The sequence below is a fragment of the Lepus europaeus genome, chromosome 2 (genome assembly GCF_033115175.1).
Source record: "Lepus europaeus isolate LE1 chromosome 2, mLepTim1.pri, whole genome shotgun sequence".
NCBI lineage: Eukaryota > Metazoa > Chordata > Mammalia > Lagomorpha > Leporidae > Lepus > Lepus europaeus.
In genome coordinates this window covers 91,724,937-91,746,041 of record NC_084828.1, presented here as the reverse complement: position 1 = coordinate 91,746,041, position 21,105 = coordinate 91,724,937, and the positions used below count along the sequence as shown (strand labels likewise).

The following is a 21,105-nucleotide window of genomic DNA, read 5'->3' as shown; positions in this document are numbered from 1 at the left end:
TCATCACAGGAGAGCATCGTGGTGTGAGTAGGAGGGACGTTTAATGTCCAAGTCTACCACCTCTGCCGGCACCATGCTAAGCCTCCTCCCACCGCCCAGTGTACTTCCTCCGTTTAAACACCTGAGACCATTGCAATCCGGAGAGGAGTACATGCTGCCTTTGGTACCAGTGCCATTGATTGATGGCCTTCTGATGCTAGAAATGTTCTATGATCCTTGGACTATTATTAGGGATGGTGAAATTGGCAGAGGGACGCTAAAAACAGCTAGCGTAGCCATCACTCACCTTTTGGATTCGAAATAAAACTTTTTTCCCTTCAAAGAGATAGCATTTCTGCATTGTTTGCAACACCTTGAAAAGAAAGGGGTTTTTACTTTGCAAGATTGGGGAGTTTGACTCTCCTGAGTTCACTCTGCCCTGGCCCTCAACCCTGGAACGCTTGTTCCAAACTGGAACATAAGCCTTGAAGTTCAGCCAAGTTGGGTGAACTTCCTGGTGCCTGCCCCGCTGGCCTGATAGAGCCTACATGCCCTGCCCTGGGGTAAATGTCTGACTCTAAAAGAGGCAGAAGCTCAGGGAACTGCAAGAGGATCGGGGAGGGAGGAGTTTGGGTTTGAGAGACACTGGGGTTCTTGCCTAGGAGTCCATATCTGCCTCTGAGCTACCCATGGGAACTCACGCTTTTCACATGTTCACTTAATTATTTTTTTAAATGGATGAAAGTTCTATATATTTATGGCCTACAAGATGATATTTTGATATATGCAGACGTTGTAGAATGGTTAATGCAAACTAATGTATACATAACCTTATCATAGTCTTGTGTTGAGACACAAGACATTTTCAAGAACTCAGTGTGTTGTTAGCAATTCTAGCCACCATGATGTACAGCAGGTCTCTTAGGATATTCCTGCCGTCTACCTGAAATTTTGTAGCCTTCGACCAACACCTGTCTCCCCAGCCCCTGACCTTGTGATCTCGGTAACGATCGTGTCATTGCCTGCTTTGATGAGTTCGAAGTTGTGGAGTTCCATGTGTAAGTGCCACGTTTCCTCTGAAATACCCAGGGCCTGGCAGATTGCAGTGAGCCATCCACCTAACTGCCCCTCGCTTCACTTACCACCCCCACCTCTTCTAAAGCAACCGAGATATTTTAAAACCCCTGCTTTGATCTTCTTTGCATATCAGTTACACTATTTCTGAGTGTGTTTATTTTTATTTTTTTTTCCGGTGGTGAGCCTGTGCTTTGAGCCCTCTGCTTTCACGTTTCCACTTCCTCTCACGTTCCTGCACGCTGCTGTGGCCTCCTGGCGTGTGGCTCAGAGCAGGCTGGGCGGTTCTCATGGGTCTGTGGGTCTGTGGCATTGCAGGGAGCTGGGGAGGCAGGATTTGCAACTGTGGCTGTTCCACTGCCCTTGATCATCTGCAGAGATGAGCTGACATTTCATAGCGCGTTTCCTGTATCCCTTCTTCCCTCAGTCCCAGTCTAATGGGTGGGGAAAGCCCTCATCTGGGCATGAAGGAAATCAGGGATACAGTTTTGACTCTGACACTGACCTTGAGAAAATCCGCTACCCTATTCAGGTTGGATTTAAAATTTCTAAAGGTCCTATGACTCTAACTTTCCAGGATTCTGATCCATATAAGAGTACTGCTCTATTGTGCTCACTTCAGCAGCACATACTAAAACTGGAATGCTACAGAGAAGATTAGCCTGGTCCCTGTGAAAGAATGGCATACAAATTAGTGCAGCTGTGCATATTAAAAATAACAATCATACTGCCCTAGGGAGATGAGGGTGGGGGACAGTGGGTGAAGCTTCACAACCCATATAGGAGTGCCTGGGATTGAGTCCTGCCTCTGGTTCTGGTCTAGCTTCCTGCTATTGTGCCTGGAAGAAAGTGGATGATAGCCTAAGCGCTTGAGTTCACAACCACCCATGTGGGAGATCTGGATGGAGTTCCTGGCTCCTGGCTTTGGCCAGGACATTTAGGTAGTGAATGAGTGAGTGAATCTCTTTCTCTTCTGTGGCTGTCTTTCATATAATCTTTTCTTTAAAAAAAAAAAAAAAGCCTGCTGTATCAGTTACTAAAATAATATACATACTGAGGATCAGCTTAGGGCCAGCCAGGTTCTGGCGTCAACGTGTTGGAGATACAGGGCAGCTGAGTCATGACATTCACCTAAGCCCACATGCTTTCCAACAGTTTTCATGTCACAGCGTACTTAGAAAGTGATGTTATTTGCACTGCAGAGTGGGCAAATGAACAAGGCTGCTCTTTCCCGGTGGCAAACAATTCATTAATTCTGGGTATCTTGAGCCCTTAATGGCCACTCCAAAGACAAAGAATACAACATTTAGATTTATTAGGGGCCAAGATTTGGAAAGCTTTTGTTTAAAGAACTAAAACAACTCTTGGAATGACTAGATAAACATCGGTGTTCTGGTCCCTGGGAAAACACAAAATTCTAGAGAGGGACGAGCAAGTAATCAGGTGGTTCCTGAACCCAGACTGCAGAATTCAGCTGGAGACTCCACCACTTACCAATTGTGTGTATCTCTGGGAAATGCTAACACTAGGTTTCTTCTGTCCTAGGAAAGGAAATAATAGGGGCTGGCACTGGAGTGCAGCATGGGTTAAAGTCATGCCTGCTACACTGGCATCTCATATGGATACCAGTTGGAGTCCCCGTGGCTCCATACACAAATGTGCCTGGGAAAGCAGCAGAGGATGACCCCTGCTACCCATGTGGCAGACCTGGAAGAAGCTCCTCCTGGCCCCTAGCTTTGGCCTGACCCAACCCCAGTTATTGTGACCATTTAGGAGTGAATCAGCAGGTGGAAGAGCTCACTCTGTCTTTCCTCTCTTTATTTGTAACTCTGCCTTTCAAATAAATAAATAAATGATTTTTCCCCCCAAAAAAAGAAAAGTAAATAATAATGTTCTCAACCTGCATAGGACTAAATAAAGTAATACGCCTCAGCATGCTTTAAGTACTCAATAAATGTTAGCTTTTATTATGGTTAGTGCTAGACAGGAAATTAAAGGTCATCTGGTCCAATTATTTTGATTGAGAGAAGAGGAAACTTTCAACTTGATGAAAGTTACCCATTTGGTTAGCAGCCGAGCTGGGAGTAGCCTCGATGTCTTCGGATTTCTGTCCTGTGCTTTGTTGTCACTTGGTACTTACAGACACTCCGATCATTAGATGTGTAGGATGGGTCCTCCCTCGTCATTACTTTACAGAGACCCTGCCTTGGGCAGCAGCTTGAAGGTGAGAATCTCACAAAGGTTTGCCTGTTTCACGTAGGGAGGCAAGGGCTGGCTTCCGTGGCTTAGAAGGCCTGGGAATGGGTACAGAGTCACAAACCCAGAAGTCCCATTTTACATACAAACATGTTAACCCTCTGGTTGGCTCAGAGATACATGTGCTCCTAGCAACACAAAGACTAGAAGTAGAATCTCAGATTTGGTGGTGGTTTGCTTTCCACTGAAGCTGTTGCGAACACTGGCCACTCACCCACCCCCTAAACACACTACCCCACTTGAGAAGCCAGTTAGTCACTTAAATCTTATTTTCTTCTCTTCTTTCCTTTTCTTTTATTCTATCTCCAGTGACAAAGGATGGAGGCAACTTATAAGACATTGGACAATGAATATTGAAGAAATTCATAAAAAGAAAACTCCAAAATCTTAGAAGAGACTATGAGATATCCAGCCTGTGCTGTCCATGACAACCATTAGTCGTGTGTGTCCATTTGAGCTCACATTGATCAAAATTAAATTTAATTTAAATTTGGCTCCTGAGGCTCACTGACTACATTGCAGGTGCTCAGTAGCAACAGGTGATTAGTGGACACTTTTTGGACCCTACAGTTACTGAATCCATTATTGACATGATTGCAGAAAGTTCTATCAGACAGTGCTATTTAGACAGACAACAGAGTCAATGTAGTCCCATACATTTGCAATAGATCAGACAAAATTTGTCTCTGAACTTCAAATTGAGAAAGTAATAAATAAACCAATAAATGCAAAAAAAGTGTCACTACTAATTCCTCAAGGAAAACAAACCTTTGACACTTAGATTCAAAAGAATTCCTCACTTATAGGGGAGGTCACAGAGTTACACAGCAAACAATGTCTTCCAAAGCAAGAAGAGCCAATGTAGTAACAAACTTCAAGTTTTATATGGACTCATGGCGGCCATCATTATTGAGATTCCTTTCGATAAAAACACGTCTCCAGTGCAGGAGTGGGGTACTTGCTTGGCCGGCGGGAGGGAGGAGCACCATGGTGACACTTGTCAGATGAATTTGCTCAAAGGAAATGACTTTTGTCCTGAGGCCTGCATGACAATAGCAACCATTGTAGCTCTGAAAGAACAGCTCAGACTGGAAAGTCACGGCCAGGATTGAAGGAGACAAAGGCCGCGGAACCTGTGGAAGAGGGTGAGCGTGGAGGGCGACAATGTTTCACAGATCATGAGCGCCCGATCACATGGGGTTTTACAAAGGAACTTCAGAAAGTCATGGGAAGTGGATTGAAAATACAAGTTTTGTTCTGAATCAAGAGATTTTGAAACTCATAAGTAGTTTTTCCCCCACAATATGCATTTTCCTTGAACTATTTGAAGACCCCTTGTTTACCCATGAGTGGTGAGAGTGTTTTACAAAGAGGTAAATTATAATGTGTGGCCCTAGAAAGGTCAGGCTGGCCACTGCATAAAGACTAATTACAGGGGATGAAAATGTAGCCAGGAAGAGCACAATGGTAGAGTGACACCAGAGGAGACAAGAGAAGTAGCTGCAACTGGCACATCTTTCAGAGGCGAAGGCAACAGGACTCGCTGAGAGTTGAGATGACAGGAGTTTCAGGGAAATGAAGAAAAGCAGAATTACTCCTTGTTATTTGCCCTGAACAAATTGCTAGGAGGCCGGGTACCACTTACGATGACAGGGAAGACAGAGAGGAGAAATTTGGGGTGGGGCAGGAAATGAATCAATAGTTTGGTTTGGGTTGGGTTTGTGTGAAATATCCATTACCTATACAAGTAGAATTATCAAGTCTGGAGCTCAAGGGAGAAGGCAGTTAGAGATGGAGAGCCGGAGTCATCTGCATATAGATGGCATTTTAAAGCCCTGGGACTCACTGAACTCATCTAGGAAAGATATACACAGAATAGAGACACAGACCCCAGAGCCCTCCAAAATCTGATGCAAAGAGGAAGAGCCCGACAAGGATACAAAAAGGCAAGGGCAAACCAGTTGAGTGGAGAATCACAAAAGCCGGGAGAAGGAATTCTTTCAGGACATGTGAAGCATCAACCATGTCAAATGCTGCTGAATAGTCCAGTTAGACGAGGGCACCTGACTCTGGGCACAAGTAGGTCGGTGGTGACCTTGGAAAAGGCTGTATAAATGGTATGATGGCACCAGAAGAAAATAGGAGCAAAGTGAAGAGAGAATGGAAGTGGAAGAAGTGGAGGTAGGAAGTGTGGTTCATGTTTTCACAGTTTTTTGCGAGGGCATCAAAGAAACAGGGTGGTAGCTACAAGGATGTGCTCTTGTTTCCCAAGAGATGTACAAAGGCACATTTGTTGGCTTGCTAGTGGGAGAGGGAGAGGGAGAGGGAGAGGAAGAGAGAGAGAGAGAGAGAGAGAGAGAGAGAGAGAGAGAGAGAGAGAGAAGCAGGTGTTCCAGGAGAGAAGGACAGGAAAGGAGACAGTGTCCAGGGCACGAGTGGAAGGGATGGTCTCTAAGCTCTGAGTTCCTCCACAGTGCTGGGAGGAAGGCAATGGACGTGGGTACTGATACAGGAGGGTTCAGATTATGTGCTGGAAAGATGAAGTAATTCTCTTCCCACAGCCAGGAAGGAAGATCATTATAATGGGAAATGAAAAAGTTTGAGTATGCTGGTGATTTTTTTAAAAGGATTTATTCATTTATTTGAAAGGCAGAGTCCTAGAGAGTCCCAGAGAGAGACGGAGAGACAGAGAGGAGAAGTCTTTTATCCTCTGGCTCACTCCCCAAGGGGCCACAATGGCTGGATCTGGGCCTGGAGCCTGGAACTCCATCCGGGTGCAGGCACTTGAGCCGTCTTCTGCTGCCTTCTCAAAAGCTGGACGCTGGACTGGAAGCAGAGCAGTCAGGACTCAAGCCAGTGCTCACATGAGACGCCAGTGCCAGAGACAGCAGCCTGACCCACTGTAACACAATGCTGATCCCATGGGAGAGATTTAAGGAGGGAGCTAAATATGTGAAAAATTCATCCAGAGACTGAAAAACGCATTTTCAGGAAGTGTTATGGGGCTAGCTGTCAGGGTCTATTTGAGGTTTGTGATCACAAATTTCAAGCAAGCTGGTCATCATGATTGGTAGTGTTCTGAAGTATATTCCGCTGCGTAGGTGTGGCACAGGAGGTGTGAGAAGGTACTCACAATGCAGCAGGGTTGGGGTCTCGCCAAGTACAATAAGGGGGAAGGCGTTAAGGGATTGTGAGGAAGTTGAGGTTGAAATAGGGGTAAAATCGTGCCAGTAACAAAACATCACTGGGCTGTTTGCACAGGGGTACTTCTAAAAGTTTGTGGGAAATGGAATTAGAAGATAAATTAATTTTGGTGTTGAGAATTTTTAAGCTTCATGCATATAAGGGGGTCTCCCGAAAGGTTTGTGAAAAATGTGCATCTTGAGAAAATTAGCTGTGGATTTTAACTTTTTGCACCAAAATTAACTTAACTTTGAATTCTGTTTTCCCACTAACTTTTGAAGTCCCTTCATATCTCCAAGCTGCCAGCCCAGACCCAGCAGTACAGCAAGAGTCTCCCTACCTCCCACAGAGCAGGTCATTACTGCTCCACCTGGGTCCTGCCACTTTTAGAACCTCACTCCAGGGAGAACTGGGCACTGATCACCAACTACGTGGCGGAGTTGCTCCTGGGCACGTACACTGGACGGGTAAATCTCGACTCATTCCTCAGCCCACGGCGGTGGTGTGGCTGGCAGAACGGAGCTAGAGACGACCTGGGCTTCCAACAGTGACTGTGTTACAGAACGATAATGTCCTCGCCTGCCTTCAGCCTCCCGTGCCTGCTCATCACAACGCTCGTGCAGCCTAAATGACAGCCTGTGCGTGACGCAGAGCTGATGCGATGGTGAATATAAAACCATTTTCAAGAATAAAGAATTATGAAGACGTGAAAATGATGCTCTTTGGATGACTCCGTATGGCAGCACCAAATGCAAAGCTAAGGCAGTCGCTGGTGTGAGCTTTGGATTCCAGATGTCAGCAGGCGGAGGTCACCACAGTTTAGGAGCTATTCATCTTAAAATTAGAAACTGATGAAATGCTTCCAACGAAAGGCAATGCGTTTCAAAACACAGGCAATGGGAAGCAACTCTCTCTGCTCTTTGTGCAACATCCTATGAATCCGCGGTTCTCACAGCCCCAGGATGTTGCTGCAGTCCCAGCCTGGTGTGTTGCGAACAGCGCAGAACCAATCCCTGGGTCGCTCTGTGATCCTCTGGGAGTGGCTTTGCCTTTGGATGTCTCAACCGTCTTCTCTGGGAAGTGGGATGACCTGAATCACTTCCTACCCAACTTCTAGGGGCATCAGGAAGATTTGATTTTCGAAAATAAAAGAGAAAGAAAGGGAGAACTGGACAGGACTTTGGGTTCCTGTGCAGAAGTTCGTGGCAATGTGAAGTGTCACTATTATTAAGTCTGAGGCAGTCCCTGCACCCCCACCACGTCAAGGGCTACAGTGTGCGCTGTGTGACAGGCTATTTTTAAATTCCCATCTCTGGAAGCATATGGTGCTGTCCGGTGCCAAAAAGAGAAAAATGAGCCGCTTCTGTTTGTTTGCTTGCCTTGATCGGATGGAACATTTCCTATGTGCCTGTTAAAGATTACCTTGTCTACTCTACACTTTTCAGACAAATGCTGAGGATTTTCTGTGCTGCAGTCTGAAACAGAACACGGTGCTGTCGCTGGCCTAGGCCACTGTGGAAGGCCACGCTGGGCACAGGCGCACTTCTACAGACCTTCCCCCTGCCGCAGAAGACACTCCAGACACACAAGAATCATCCCATGTTTTAGTGATCCTTTTTCTAGTTTTTGGTCATTTACTTTGGTCAGTGACAATGTTTTGAGGTATGATAGTTTGTTTGTTTTATTTTCACATATAATAAAACAAAGGTCCCTTTGTTTTAGTGTTAGTTCAGGGGTTTCCTGGTGGCTTATTCACATTATTTCTTTAGCTTCATGCTTTGTGAGAATCAGCTACTTTTGACTGAGGCTGTTTCTTGCCCCAAATATACATACCATCCCTTACAAACCTCAGTTCTGCTCCCCCTTTAACCAACCTAAAGGCATCGCCTTTGTTTTGCTATTTGGCAAGGATGATTCTGAATCTTGTCAAACTTCCCACTCACTGGATTTGATTTCTGACACCAAATCCCTGGAAAGATACACAGCTGATCTGTTGAAAAAGGAAAGACATAAAAACACCCATTTCAAAGATTTCATGGTATCTGACTTTTGGGCAAGAGCAAAAATATTCCCAAGTTATGTAAATAAGGCTCCACAAATCTTTTCTTTTTCTTCTGTCCTGCATGGTCTAGGATCCAATTCTCTTGTCTTTGGGTCAAGTGATCAATAAAAATAGAATTGATGAGGATGGTGATGAAAACTCATGAAGACAGGGCCTGCATCTTCCACTAAATTATGGAACCTAGAACATAGAAGAGGAGCTTGCAGTGTTCTGTATGACTGCCCAAAAAGGGAATCCATCAGAAAAATTTTCAAAAGCTCAAAATAAACAGTTTGTGAAGTTGCAGACTCTTCCAACATTGAGAAGATCTTCAGCGGCAGTGAACTCCTTTCGTCAGGAAGTGAATGGATAAGCATTTCTGCTGTGCATACTGGGACAGAAGCATTTAAGTTGACAACACACATGACCAGTGATCTTTACCATCCTGTCCAGCTCTGAAAATTTCTGATTCTACAGCCCAGCCAGTAACTTCGCATCCTTTTGGACAGAGAGTCAAATAGATACTCTGAGACCAATTTGGGTTTTCAGGAATTCTTCCAATGTACATACAAAGAGGCTTCCTACTTTTTTAAACCTTCTTGCCTGATTTAGATCAAATCCTGATTTTGGTCATGAAGAGAAGAGTAAATATTGATAGTACGACTTGTCTTCTGCCTACAAACAGAACCATCTTTACTTCCATGGAGTTCTCCCTCCGTTTCCATTGTTCTGATCCAGAACCACATCATCAACCCAGCCCAGACTCGGCAGGCACCCTCCTTCCTCTCATATCCCTTTGTAAGTGCAGGCTCTCCCCACCAGTCTTTCCACACCATCCTTTCATCAGCATCTATCCCTGGTCTGCAAATGACTCCCCTGCCTACAGCTCTCCTTAAGTTTCTGAAATCTGTAGCTCCAGACTGACTGGGCGTTCTCGTTCCTGATGAACAGGACTCTGAAGCCTACTGAGAAAACCCTCCACCAACTGACTCACTCTGCATCGGTAAAGACCTTCATCTTTTTTTTTTTTTGTCTACATCAACACCTGCCTTGAACCTCGCGTGCTCTAGGGTGCGTTCCCAACATCTGCTCTGTTAACAATCCCTTCTTCTCTGCACCCTTAGAGGCCTCAGGGTCATTGGTTATCATTCAAGTAGTATCTATTTCACTGCTGTGGGAAGCTGTATGTCTTTCTGTTGGGTGTGTCTTAGTTTCCCAATACTAAGTTGTAAGTTCCTGGAGGGTAGGGACGATCTTGCATTTCTTTTGAAACTCTCAAGCATTTAGCACAGTTTGGGCTACAGAAGACAGTAACCACCCCTCACACTCATGGTGGGTTTCAGAGCCTACAAAGCACGTGTCATGCATTCAATGCACCCAACAACCTGGCAAGGACTGCAAGGTGGATATTGAATGGCATCGTGTGGGTGCGGAAATGGAGGTTCAGAGGTTGTTACACCTGCAAGTATGATAGGTTTGTTACACCTGCAAGTATGATAGGTTTTCTAGTCCAGGGCTGTCCAAACTATTAAGTGAGTAAAAGAAAGGAACAGATCTTGATGGGCTGCTGTTATGGCATAGCAGATAAAGCTACTGCCTGTGATACCAGCACCCCATGTAAGTGCTGGTTTGTGTCCTGGCTGCTCCTCTTCTTATTCAGCTCCCTGCTAATGGCCTGGGGAAGTATCACAGGGTGGCCCAAGTGTTTGGACTCCTGCCACCCACATGGAAGCCCTGGAAGAAGCTCCTGGCTCCTGGCTTCAGATCAGCGCAGCCCTGGCCATTGCAGCCGTCTGGGTAATAAACCAGCTGATGGAAGATCTTTCTTCTCTACCTCTCTCTCTGTAACTCTGACTTTAAAATAAATAAATCTTTAAAAACAAAAAGAATAGATCTTGCAGTTCAAAAATTTGTGGGTAGCCAAAGGGAAGTGAGCACATATTTGGCAACTGCACCAATGTGCTGAAGTAGGATTGACTTCCAATATAGACCAAAGAATCCTCTCTGTATGGATGGGCTTGGTTTGACTGACATATGGTCCTTGTCTTGGATTCTGGCCATGTTCTCCTAATGAGGAAAGATTCCAGCGAGAACCACGAGTGCTTTGTGATGTGTTTGTATGGGAGCCTAGAAGGAGATCAGTAACCTCAGACACACTCGTGGGCCTGCCCATCTAGATGCTTCTTGGAATCTGGGACCATGGGGGACAGAAAAGATGGGAACGTGGACATGGCCTTGGGCATCAAATGGTCTCCCTGTTCTTCACTTCTTTACTAAATTCATCCAATCACATTGAAATAAATGTTCAGAGACTTTGAAAATGTGTTTCTGTTCCTCTAGAAATTACCTCTGAATTTTCTAGTAAAAGCGTCTGCCAGCTCTGTTCAGCCAAGTTCCTTTCCCCCCTCTTTTCTTTGACAATGAAAGCAGTTTTTGTGCCAACGCTCAGATCTGGCAGGTGTTGGATGACACATGTTCCGTGATAAATGTTTATTACATAAGTTCATTCAAGCTAGCTACCATAGCTTTTGAGGCATCATTGCTACTTATCATCAAATATAAAACTGTCCTTGAAAATCCAAAGCTCAAGATATTCCACCAAGATCTATTTTTTCCCCCTTTCTTCTTTTAGGTTCTCTGTGTTCTCCTGACGTCTGCTGCCAAGGGAGAAGTCAGTAGGCTGATGCCTGCATCCTAACTCTGCCACAAGCAGGCTGTGTGGCCCAGGGACAGTCACTCCTCTGCTCGGAGCTGGAGCTTGCTTCTTTGTAAAAGGAAGAGGTGGGAGCTGCGATTGCCAAGGTCTCTAAATACTGACATGTCCTGATGAGAGGACAGACTGGTGTGTGTGTGTATGTGTGTGTGTGTGGTGGGGGAGCAGTTGCAGCCAAGCAGAAACACATGCTAGTCTTTCCTCACCCAGAATGTGTTTTACATAACTGAACGGGCTTCCTTTTTCGCTGGCGCATCTCGCAGTCGGGAGTGCAGGTGGCAGCACGGCCCATACCAGCTTGACGAGGGTGAACACACAGGTATGGAGGCGGGCATATGGGGACGGCCACGCTGGTGGGTAATGAGGGTCAGGGACCAATAATCACTTTGACTTCATCACACTTGATCTTTCTCTGATTAGCATCGTAAGATGAAAGGGCCTCCAAGGTACTTAAAGTAAAAAGCTCAAGAACTGCTAAGAAACTTCCAGTCCCAGCACTGTTCTCATTAAGGCACTCAGAAATTTTGATTCAACAAATTAGTCTACTTTTAAGGGGGAAAAAGGTAGAAGAATTTGCATATCAAGACTTTAAAATCATCAGCTTGAGGCCGGTGTTGTGGCGTAACACGTCAAGCCACTGCTTACAAAGCTGGCATCTTATAAGGGCACCAGTTCCAGTCCCGGATGCTCCACTTCCAATCCAGCTCCCTGATAACGCACCTGGGAAAGCAATGGAGATAGCCCAAGTGCTTGGACCCCTGCTCCCATGTAGGAGACCTGGAAGAAGCTCCTGACTCCTGGCTTTGCCTTGGCCCAACCCTACCTGTTGAGGCCATTTGGGAAGTAAACCAGTGGATGTAAGATTTCTCTTTCTATCGCTCTTTCTCTCTCCATATATCTCTGCTTTTCAAATAAATAAAATGAATTGCTTTTAAAAATCATCAACTTGATGCTATTTTTTCCCAACTTTTGACCAGCACAGGTAGAACCATACTGCTGGTCTCTCTGTGCTCTAAAGTTTAGAGCAAATAAAAACCATGTGCATTTTATCATTTCATCTTCAAAACAATTTTCTGGAAGAAGGTGTTGTCATTGTGCCCACTATACGGGTGAAGAAACTGGGGGTACCAACAGGCCCAGCAACTTGTCAGAATGGTCCAGCCATAGGTGGCACAGTTGAGTGATAGCCCAGATCCCTTGTCTGACCTGGAGCCCTCTCTGCACCAAAGTGCTTCCATAGGAAGCTCTTATCCTCAGGCAGAGAAGTGAGTAGTTATTTACAAAGCTCCATTGGGGGTTGCCTCTTGGCTATCTAAGGGACTAGTGCAGAGTCACAGACCTCAGAGTGGCCCTGGTGTCAATCACCAACCTCAGTACCTCTCTGGTACTCTGGGATAGCCTGGGATGAGTTGGTGGCAAAATCAGCACAGAAATCCCTATTTCCCATCTTTACCTCTTTGAGAGACTTAGTGTTACAACTGAAAGTGGGGCAGGAGATCAATCACTGACCAGAAGATCAGAAGTTATTTTTTCAAGCCACTGAATAATCCTGCTGGCCAGGGTTGGACAGACTGATCTTCTGCCTTTCTTTAGGGACTTCCATTAGCCAACCTCGCCAATGCAATATAGACGGGCTGGGACAGAGAGATAAGTGACGGGCCATGAGTCACTCATTTTTGACCTTTGGCGTGTTTTGAAAATGTGTTGTGAAATGCTTAGCAATCAATAATCCCGTCACTGGGCAGCAGAGAGCTTGGGGGTTGTGCAGGGTGGCAAGCTGGGCAATAATGCTGGGTCATTCAGGCTCCAAATTCCTGCCGAGCGCAGGACCTACAGTGGGCCCCGAAGAAGCAAGGCCCCCATGAAGTTTTGCAAAGGAAGCAAAGTGAGGACCAAGGACAAATGGGAAGTGAAAGCAGACACCTCTGCTTGCACTGGCTGAGTCAAGTAGAGCTGGTGGCTAGGTGGAGGTGCTCCCAAGCTAGCCTGTCTGTCATTTTCTGGCAAGGGCTGAGACCTATGCTACACTTCAGATGGCAGCTAGGCATCCCTTCTTTGCACTCCAGAAAGCAGCTTAGTCTCCAGACATTGCAAATGTGCTAGGTGCTGGAGCAGCTGCTACAGGGGGAGGGAACGCATAACAAGGAGGCTGAAAGCCCAGTTCTACTTGCTAGACCTACATCCCTGGGAGCAGCCACATCACCTGTCAGATCTCAAGCGCTTCTTTTTTATTTTATTTTATTTATTTATTTTTTTTTGACAGGCAGAGTGGATAGTGAGAGAGAGAGAGAGACAGAGAGAAAGGTTTTCCTTTTTGCCGTTGGTTCACCCTCCAATGGCCACTGCAGCCAGCGCATCTCACTGATCCGTGGCCAGGAGCCAGGCGCTTCTCCTGGTCTCCCATGCGGGTGCAGGGCCCAAGCACTTGGGCCATCCTCCACTGCCTTCCCGGGCCATAGCAGAGAGCTGGCCTGGAAGAGGGGCAACCGGGATAGAATCCGGCGCCCCAACCGGGACTAGAACCCGGTGTGCCGGCACTGCAAGGCGGAGGATTAGCCTGTTAAGCCACAGCGCCGGCAGGCGCTTCTTTTTTAGCAAGAGGAGGCAGCATCTACATCAGAGATCACATGAGGCTCAGACTTGATGAGGGAACTGAAAGCATTTTTCAAACCATACACATGCAAAGAACTATTAGTAGAAACCCATCGTCTGATTTTGCAAGTTCAAGTGGAAAGAGACTCCCACTCAAGGAATAACACTGGAGTATGGCTAGTGGTTAGGGCAACATCAGCACCAGCAATGGTCCCATGCAGATGACAAGGAACTTTCAAGTTCATTGGTGCCAATCATTCTTAACTGTAAGCAGTGTTGTTCTGGTAAATGTTTTAACAACTGCTTCTGTGGAGATGAACAAGCTCTAAGTTATAGGATTTGTTATTTCTGTGATGTAAATACTTGCACCATAGCCTGTTGATTTCAAGCTATGAATGTGACATTAACAACCATGGAGTGAGAAGAAGTTGCCACAATGGTCTCACACATGTAGGTATAAGCCAGCTCCAGTCTTAGTGTACCACTGGGAATTTTCCAGAAGGCTTAGATTGGCATAACAAACCTAAGAAGCCTGCCTGATACCTGGGACTCTAGTTTTTACAGTTTACCTCTGTAATAATCCAGAAGTGGGAACTCTTCATTTTTATTTAAATCTGTCCTTATTGTAAATTTCTTTATGGAGATTGTAGAGCGCTAAAATATACTTCTAGCTTCCTAAGTAATTTTTCTTGACTTTGAATCTGATCACTTAAGAGATCAGGAAGCCATGTGGAGTGGAATGAAACATGTAAATAGAGTCAGAGACTCTGAGATGAAGTGTGAACATCCCATCTGTGTGACTTTATTTAAGTCACTTACCTTCTCTGAGTCTCAACTTCTATGTCTGTGAAATAGAATCAGCCTTGGCCTTGGCTGCCTCATATGGCTACTGTGAGTTCAAAGAAAGGAATCCAGTACGAGGGTTCTGAGAACAGCCAAATCCTATTGACTTTGAAGTATTATTATTATTTACTTCACACATCGATTACCAGACATTATGACCCATAATAATTATCACGCTACGCTGCACTGGCCAAACCCTGCACAGGAACTCGCATCATCCGTCGGGAGTGCTGTCTCCTCCGGTGCCCCTGCTAAGCACAGCCATGCTTAGGTGGGGCTGTGGGACATGACGGGAACAGCCCTCGGGGTCTGTGGTGCAGAGTTATTTTACTGGGCCTAGGGCCATCTGAATCTGCTTTTGCCCGCGAACCTTCACACCCAGTGACCCATGGAGGTTAACAAGATCCAGTGCAAGCTCTGTCAGTCCTGGGCTCTGACACTCCCACTGAAGAGCAAGACAATGGAATCTGCTGGAAAAACATCACCAGCCAACTCTGAGGCCATTTTTGAGGCCAGGATCTGTTGGGGAGACCTAAGGAAGCAGGGTGTCAAACAAGTGCCCCAGATAAGTCAGTTACAAGCAGACCTTGACCAAAACCACTCTGTATGATGTGAAACTTGATGGAGTGGAATAAGGAAAGGATTCTCTATGGACGCTATGCCAGATACACCATAGGAAGCGATACTTTTTGAGGGAAATCATGGCTGTGCAGCGAGATATATGTATAATCCACTTCCAGGTTGGGCTTCCTCCTTCCCTTAAGAGAATTTTACTGCCTCCATGCACCCACTGTGCGCAGGTGGTCAAGACATACAGCTGCACCTGGGTTAGGTTCACGGGCTGCCAGCCACAGAGGTGTCTGCAAACAGTGTGACGACTCGCAGTTTGCCCCCAAGCCTCTACCAAAGGCCAACGCAGAGAGACACTTCAAGACAGGTGTACATGGACAGCCACCCACTCCTCTGAGTATCCTAAAGGAAAAGCTTTCTTGGTCCACAACACGCTCTTGTCCCTGTGCCCGACCTTGACTTTATTGCAGCATGCAAAATCAACGCATTTAGTCAACAGATAATTCCCAGGCTCCAACTCTGCCAGACCCATGTGTGGAGATGGAAATATAGGATGAGGGGGATCCCACATTTGCCTTTAAGGAGTTAATAGTCTCGGGGCACCGAGACACTAGGCAGGCAGTTAGAGCACCACGTGGTGAGTATCACTGAGATCAACCAGGTATTGGAGAATACAGAGCGGGGAGGACCCGGATGTGCTGGCTATTGGAAGGGGCTCTGCAAAGCTTCCCAGAGTAGGAGGCTTGTTTAGGAAGAGCGTTTCCAGGCAAAAGGAATGGCCTATGCAAAGCAGGGAGGTATGAGCCGTGGTAATAGGCAAGTGGCCTGGCTACTGGAACAGAGTGGGTAAGGCCTGTGGCAGGAGAGGAGCTGCAAACTAAGCAAGTACAAGTTCTCCTCTGCCAGACCTTGAGTTCAGATTTCACCTTGGAGAAGATGGCAGTCTCTGGAAGGTTTGCAGAAGGATTAGGGTTGCCGTTTTGGTAGCTCAGTTTCTGGAGAGGCAGGGTGGGTAAGCAGGTTGAAACAATGAGAAGGCAAGTTGTGAAGCTACAGCAATAAGCTAAGGGGGAGAAGGTCAGGCTCTGAACTTAAGCAGCAGTGTTGGGGGTGGAGAGGAGAGGAAGGATTTCAAAAATATCAAAGAGACAGACTCTCGAGGAGGGGTAGGGTGTGGCCTGAGGGCTGGGGGTGGAGTCATCTACACCATTGGTGACTTTCTGGCAAGGGCATCTTGTATCTGTGATGCATTAACAGGGATGATGAGCCCAGGGAGCTGAACCCATTCCAGAGAGACGTTAGCAAGTAAAGTTTGGAATGTGCTCAATTTGAGACGACCCTATTGGAATATGCAGGTGAAGACATTTGGTCAGTAGTTAACACGGGTCTGGAGTTCACAACGGGGAATGAGATGGAACTACAAGAACTTTCCTTCATTAAATGTGAAACTCTTAGTAAAGACATGTTCATTATGCTCGTAGGTTGCTCGGCAGTGAATTCTATTTCCAAATTAATATCAGAAATAAATCTCTCGAACAATCAGGTCACTACCTTCAATCGATCGAAAAAACAAAAGAAGTCTGTAAGTCATCATGTTTGCTTTTTTGACCTGCCTGCTAGGAAGCTCAGTTATGTCTCATGCTCAAATAAAATAACCACACGAAGTCTTATAACTTAGCACATTTGCTTTCTTGCCATTTTTATGACCTCTTCTTTTGATTTACAACTTGACACCCTCAGCGTATGTCCCTTATTGTAAACTGCCTCTACTTTCTGGAAATAAAAGCATGCATGTTTCTACTTGACATTGTTAAGTTAAAGTTGGATCCTATCCACTTTAAACATTTTTTAGGTTACTAAGAAGTTTTTTCCTTACAATCTATGAAAGCAACTATTTCTCCCATGGACAAGAGAGAAATTAAACAAACAAAGTAAAAATCCTGCTTCAGAAATGGAATTGCTCCTGAGGGATTACTAAGAGTCAAAGGAACCCAAAGCTTATAGATTTTTCTAGAAAGAGTGAGCCACTGCTTCCCAAAAAGCATCCCAAATGTCTGAGGATAAAAACCCCAACAGATGAACTGCAACCCAGCCCTTTTCCTACTTCTCAGCCAAGCGGGACACTTCCTCCCCGAGACGAGACAGGGCAGGGCAAAAACAGAAACTCTTAACCTTGATGGAAAAAAGAATCCGTCATGACCAAAAGCAGTGTCTAGCATTTTGCAATGTCCTCACATTCGTGACCTCCTTACTTCTCACCAGTGATCTGAGGGCAGGGCAATCGGGGACTATGGGTGGATGCACTTCTGGGGGCTGTTTTCAGAGAAAGAATTCTGGGCTAGGCTCCCTTCCATCCACAGAGACCATTCACTGTTACGAGAGTAGGATACTAAGAGTAAAACGGTGCACCCTGATTTTCACCCAGCACTGGCAGATTCTAGAGCCTCCGTATTGTGTGACGCTCACTACCTCCTCTGAGATAAGCCGGGAAGGACTCATTATCAGAGAGACGCCTTAATCCACTGTGTTCCCATTTAGCTGCCTTTGTGGAGAGGAAGATGGACCCTAGACCCTGAGCTCCTGAGGGTACCCTCACAGTACTCTATAGCATGGAGCCCCCAAGCTTTCAGAAGGAGGCCCTACTTCAGGCTTCAACAACTCACTTACTGGCATAGTGAGATGCTAATGATAGAAGCCACCAGATGGACAGTTTTAACTAATCTGACTTCCCCTTCATTAATGAATGCAGCCACTTTGTCCTACAAAAGCACTAAGGGCTTAAGATGCCTTCTTTCTTTCTGCTAGAATTCACCTGCCTCTGATTTCATCAAACCAGGGTGCACCAAGAGCACCAGATAATAGAGCAGCAAGGTCGATCGTTTTGGAAGGGAGTCAATACCGTTGAGAACATTGGGAATCATGGAGTCGCATTCGACTGGGCTCAGATCTGCCTCGGCATGTGAGCTCACACAAGTCACTTTGCCTCGAGTCTGACTTCCACCTGCAAAATGGTTCAGTCCTACCTCTCGTTCTGCCTCGCCTTGTAGGTTGATCACGAAGCTGAGATCATTATTAGCATCTTGTAAATGTGTTCTCAGAAGCCAGGGGTACTCAATCCTCCCTGCATAGGAAATCCCAGCCCCTTAACTTAACTCAAAGGGCAGACGTAAGCTTCTGAAAAGCCTGAGTGCCCTGAGCCAGGTGTCGCTGGCTGTGGCTCACGCAGCCAGCCCTGCATACCGGCAAGAAGAGGGATGCTGGAGGGATAGGCTCGGCCACACAGCAGCCCCTTCCACATGCAGTCAGGCTGACAACATCAACAGAAAATAGAGGCAGAAACTCCCTTCAGAGAATCAATTCGTTCAATCATTTGATTCCCCAGGGAATATAACATCTACACACTTCCTGTAATCAATCTGTCCCACAAACCTCTTGAAACTTTAGTCAGAGATTTTGCAAACTGCTAAGTAATACACGCTTCTTTAAAGGTGGCAGGAGAGAGGTGGGAAGGAAACACTTGGCTTCTTAATACCTGTAAGTGGAAATAGCATTTGGGGCTGTATGTCTCTTTTCCACCGAGAGACTACACTTGTAAAGTTATAAGCAAAAGAGCCAGAAAACCCTTGAAAAGCCATTTTTTTCTTATTCATCCTCTCCCTGCCACCCCATTTTACAGAAAAGGAAACTGAAGGTCATAGAAATGTGACCTGCTTCCAGTTATTCCACAAGGTAGAATCACGTAAAATTCTGAGCTGTGTCCCTCGCTCCATTGGATTCTGAGCACCTACCAAATGCTGGCTAGGGACACAAGGAGGAATGAACCACAGACCACAGCTGTAAGGTGTCAGGAGTCTGCTAAGGGAGCAAATGATCCTGGCATGGGGTGGTGTGCACTGGGGCGATGATGCAAAGGAGGGGGGCGCAGAGAATCCAGAGTGGTTAACGTTCTGCGGATTACCAGAAATGGCTGCATCCAGGAGTGGACATTTGAGTGTACTGAGCAGACAGAAGGGAACAGAGTGAGTTAGAGCCAGGGGTTGGGGAAAGAACATGATGTGTGTGGCATGCCCCACACCCATAGTTTGAAACAACCGCAGGGTTTGTAGAAAATCCTCTAGAACAACCTTGGGGGATGCCAACAGGTCTCAGCTGCCACCCTCCACATCACTTGGCACACTCCCTGGGGCTGTGGTCCATGTGCATCCAATGGGCCAGCAGAACACCTGGCCAAGTGCCACTGGCATGCTGAGGCTCAATGAATTCCCTTTGAAGACAAGAGGGCTGTGAGGGAGAAAAGAATTTGCCACTCAAGTGAGTCAGCTGGAACAGAGGCTCAGAACTCTGACTGGTTGACCAGACAGCTGGGATCACCTGCCTTGGGGCCACAGGGTTCCACTTGGGAGCATCAAGTCTTTTTTTTCATCAAGTTGTTCCTAAGCCACAACACCTCTGACTCACTCCTTGCCTTTGTACTTTTACAAACATAATTGATCCCAGAGCTTGGTTTCGGCCATCCCGGTTGGTTTCCTAGGGAGTGATGGTTTATTCAAGCCCTCTTGGAGCACCTGCACAGCCTGGGGCCCCCTGAGAATAGCATGGAACAATGTGTAAGAGAAGACAGAAATAGTCCTGCGCTGCTGTAGTCATCCTTTGGTGTGCTCTGAGCTTCCTGTCCTGAGCTAAGATTTTCCTCCGGGGCCAGCCGAGGCACCGAGAGGTAAACAAAGCTTGAAAGCAGCTCTCCCCACTGGAGAGCTAAAAGCACAGCTTTGTTCTACCTTGTGATGAGCAGCTCCTAGGCTTCCCATCATTGCACCCTTGTGAAGACTCTCCGAGGTGTGTGTGGGGAGAGGAGAGGCGGCATGATACGGAACATCTCTCAGATGTCCTCCCACATGTGCTAGGTCCACCAAATGTCACAACAGCCAGCATACCGTGCCAGGATCCATGGTGGCAGGGGAAGCCAGCCACCCCGGTGTTCGCCATTGAGCCACCCAAACAACCTTGGTGACTCAGGTTTTTTCCACTTACACCTGGTTGTTTTGCTTTCACTACACCATTGTGTTAGCAAATGAGAGCCCTGAGTAAGCAAAACAGGTCCTCTGCAGATTCTCTTGTAAGAACGCAGTCCTTCGCCTGCTACAGGTATTTAGAATCAGGGAGCATGTCTTCTCTTAGGCTTCTCAAAGTACACCTCCAAGTCGTTTTCACCATGCAGTCGCTGGGATCTGAAAACCCAAGCTTGTGCAGAAGCAGGCAGTTGGTAGCTTTCAAGAGACCGGAAAATGGACAATGAACGAAATTAAAAGCAAGTCACAAACACTGAGAATGCAGTGACAGTTTATGTAATTGACAAAGGCTTAGTGTTGCGGACAGGAGAGGAAACAATTCTACACATTCACAAGAGGAAAAGAAGCAGAAATAAATCGGTAGATCATAGCAACCTGCAAAACTCAGAAAAGGAAGTGAAGCTTAGACAAGTGGAAAGATGCTCTATTTCACTAACGACCAGAGGAGTGCACTCTGAAAATTAAGGGATGCCACATAACACCCATGCCAGCAAGTAAGTCTGCAACTCACAATCTGCCTATATGAATTAGCTCACAATATAATAAAACAAGAGCAAAATACATAGAACTGATGCAGGGTGATAAATGGGTAGAACCATTTGGGGGAGAAATTCAACAATAGATACTAAACTTAAGGCTAAATATACCTTATATCCTTACAATTCCACTATGAGGTATACAACCAAGAGAGAGTCTGGCATGAATCCAGAGAGAGAGAGAGAGAGAGAGAGAGCCCTGTACAAGGATGTTTACTGCATCATTGCTACAAAGAGGGAAAAGCAATG

The 21,105-nt window shown here is 46.1% G+C and overlaps 1 non-coding gene across 1 annotated transcript; it reads left to right on the top strand.

The window, feature by feature from the left end:
• The first annotated feature begins 1,664 nt into the window (after positions 1–1,664).
• LOC133752785 (U6 spliceosomal RNA) lies at positions 1,665–1,767 on the top strand. The gene has a single exon (XR_009864975.1). It is a non-coding gene; the product is annotated as a U6 spliceosomal RNA (small nuclear RNA).
• The last annotated feature ends 19,338 nt before the right edge of the window (positions 1,768–21,105 follow it).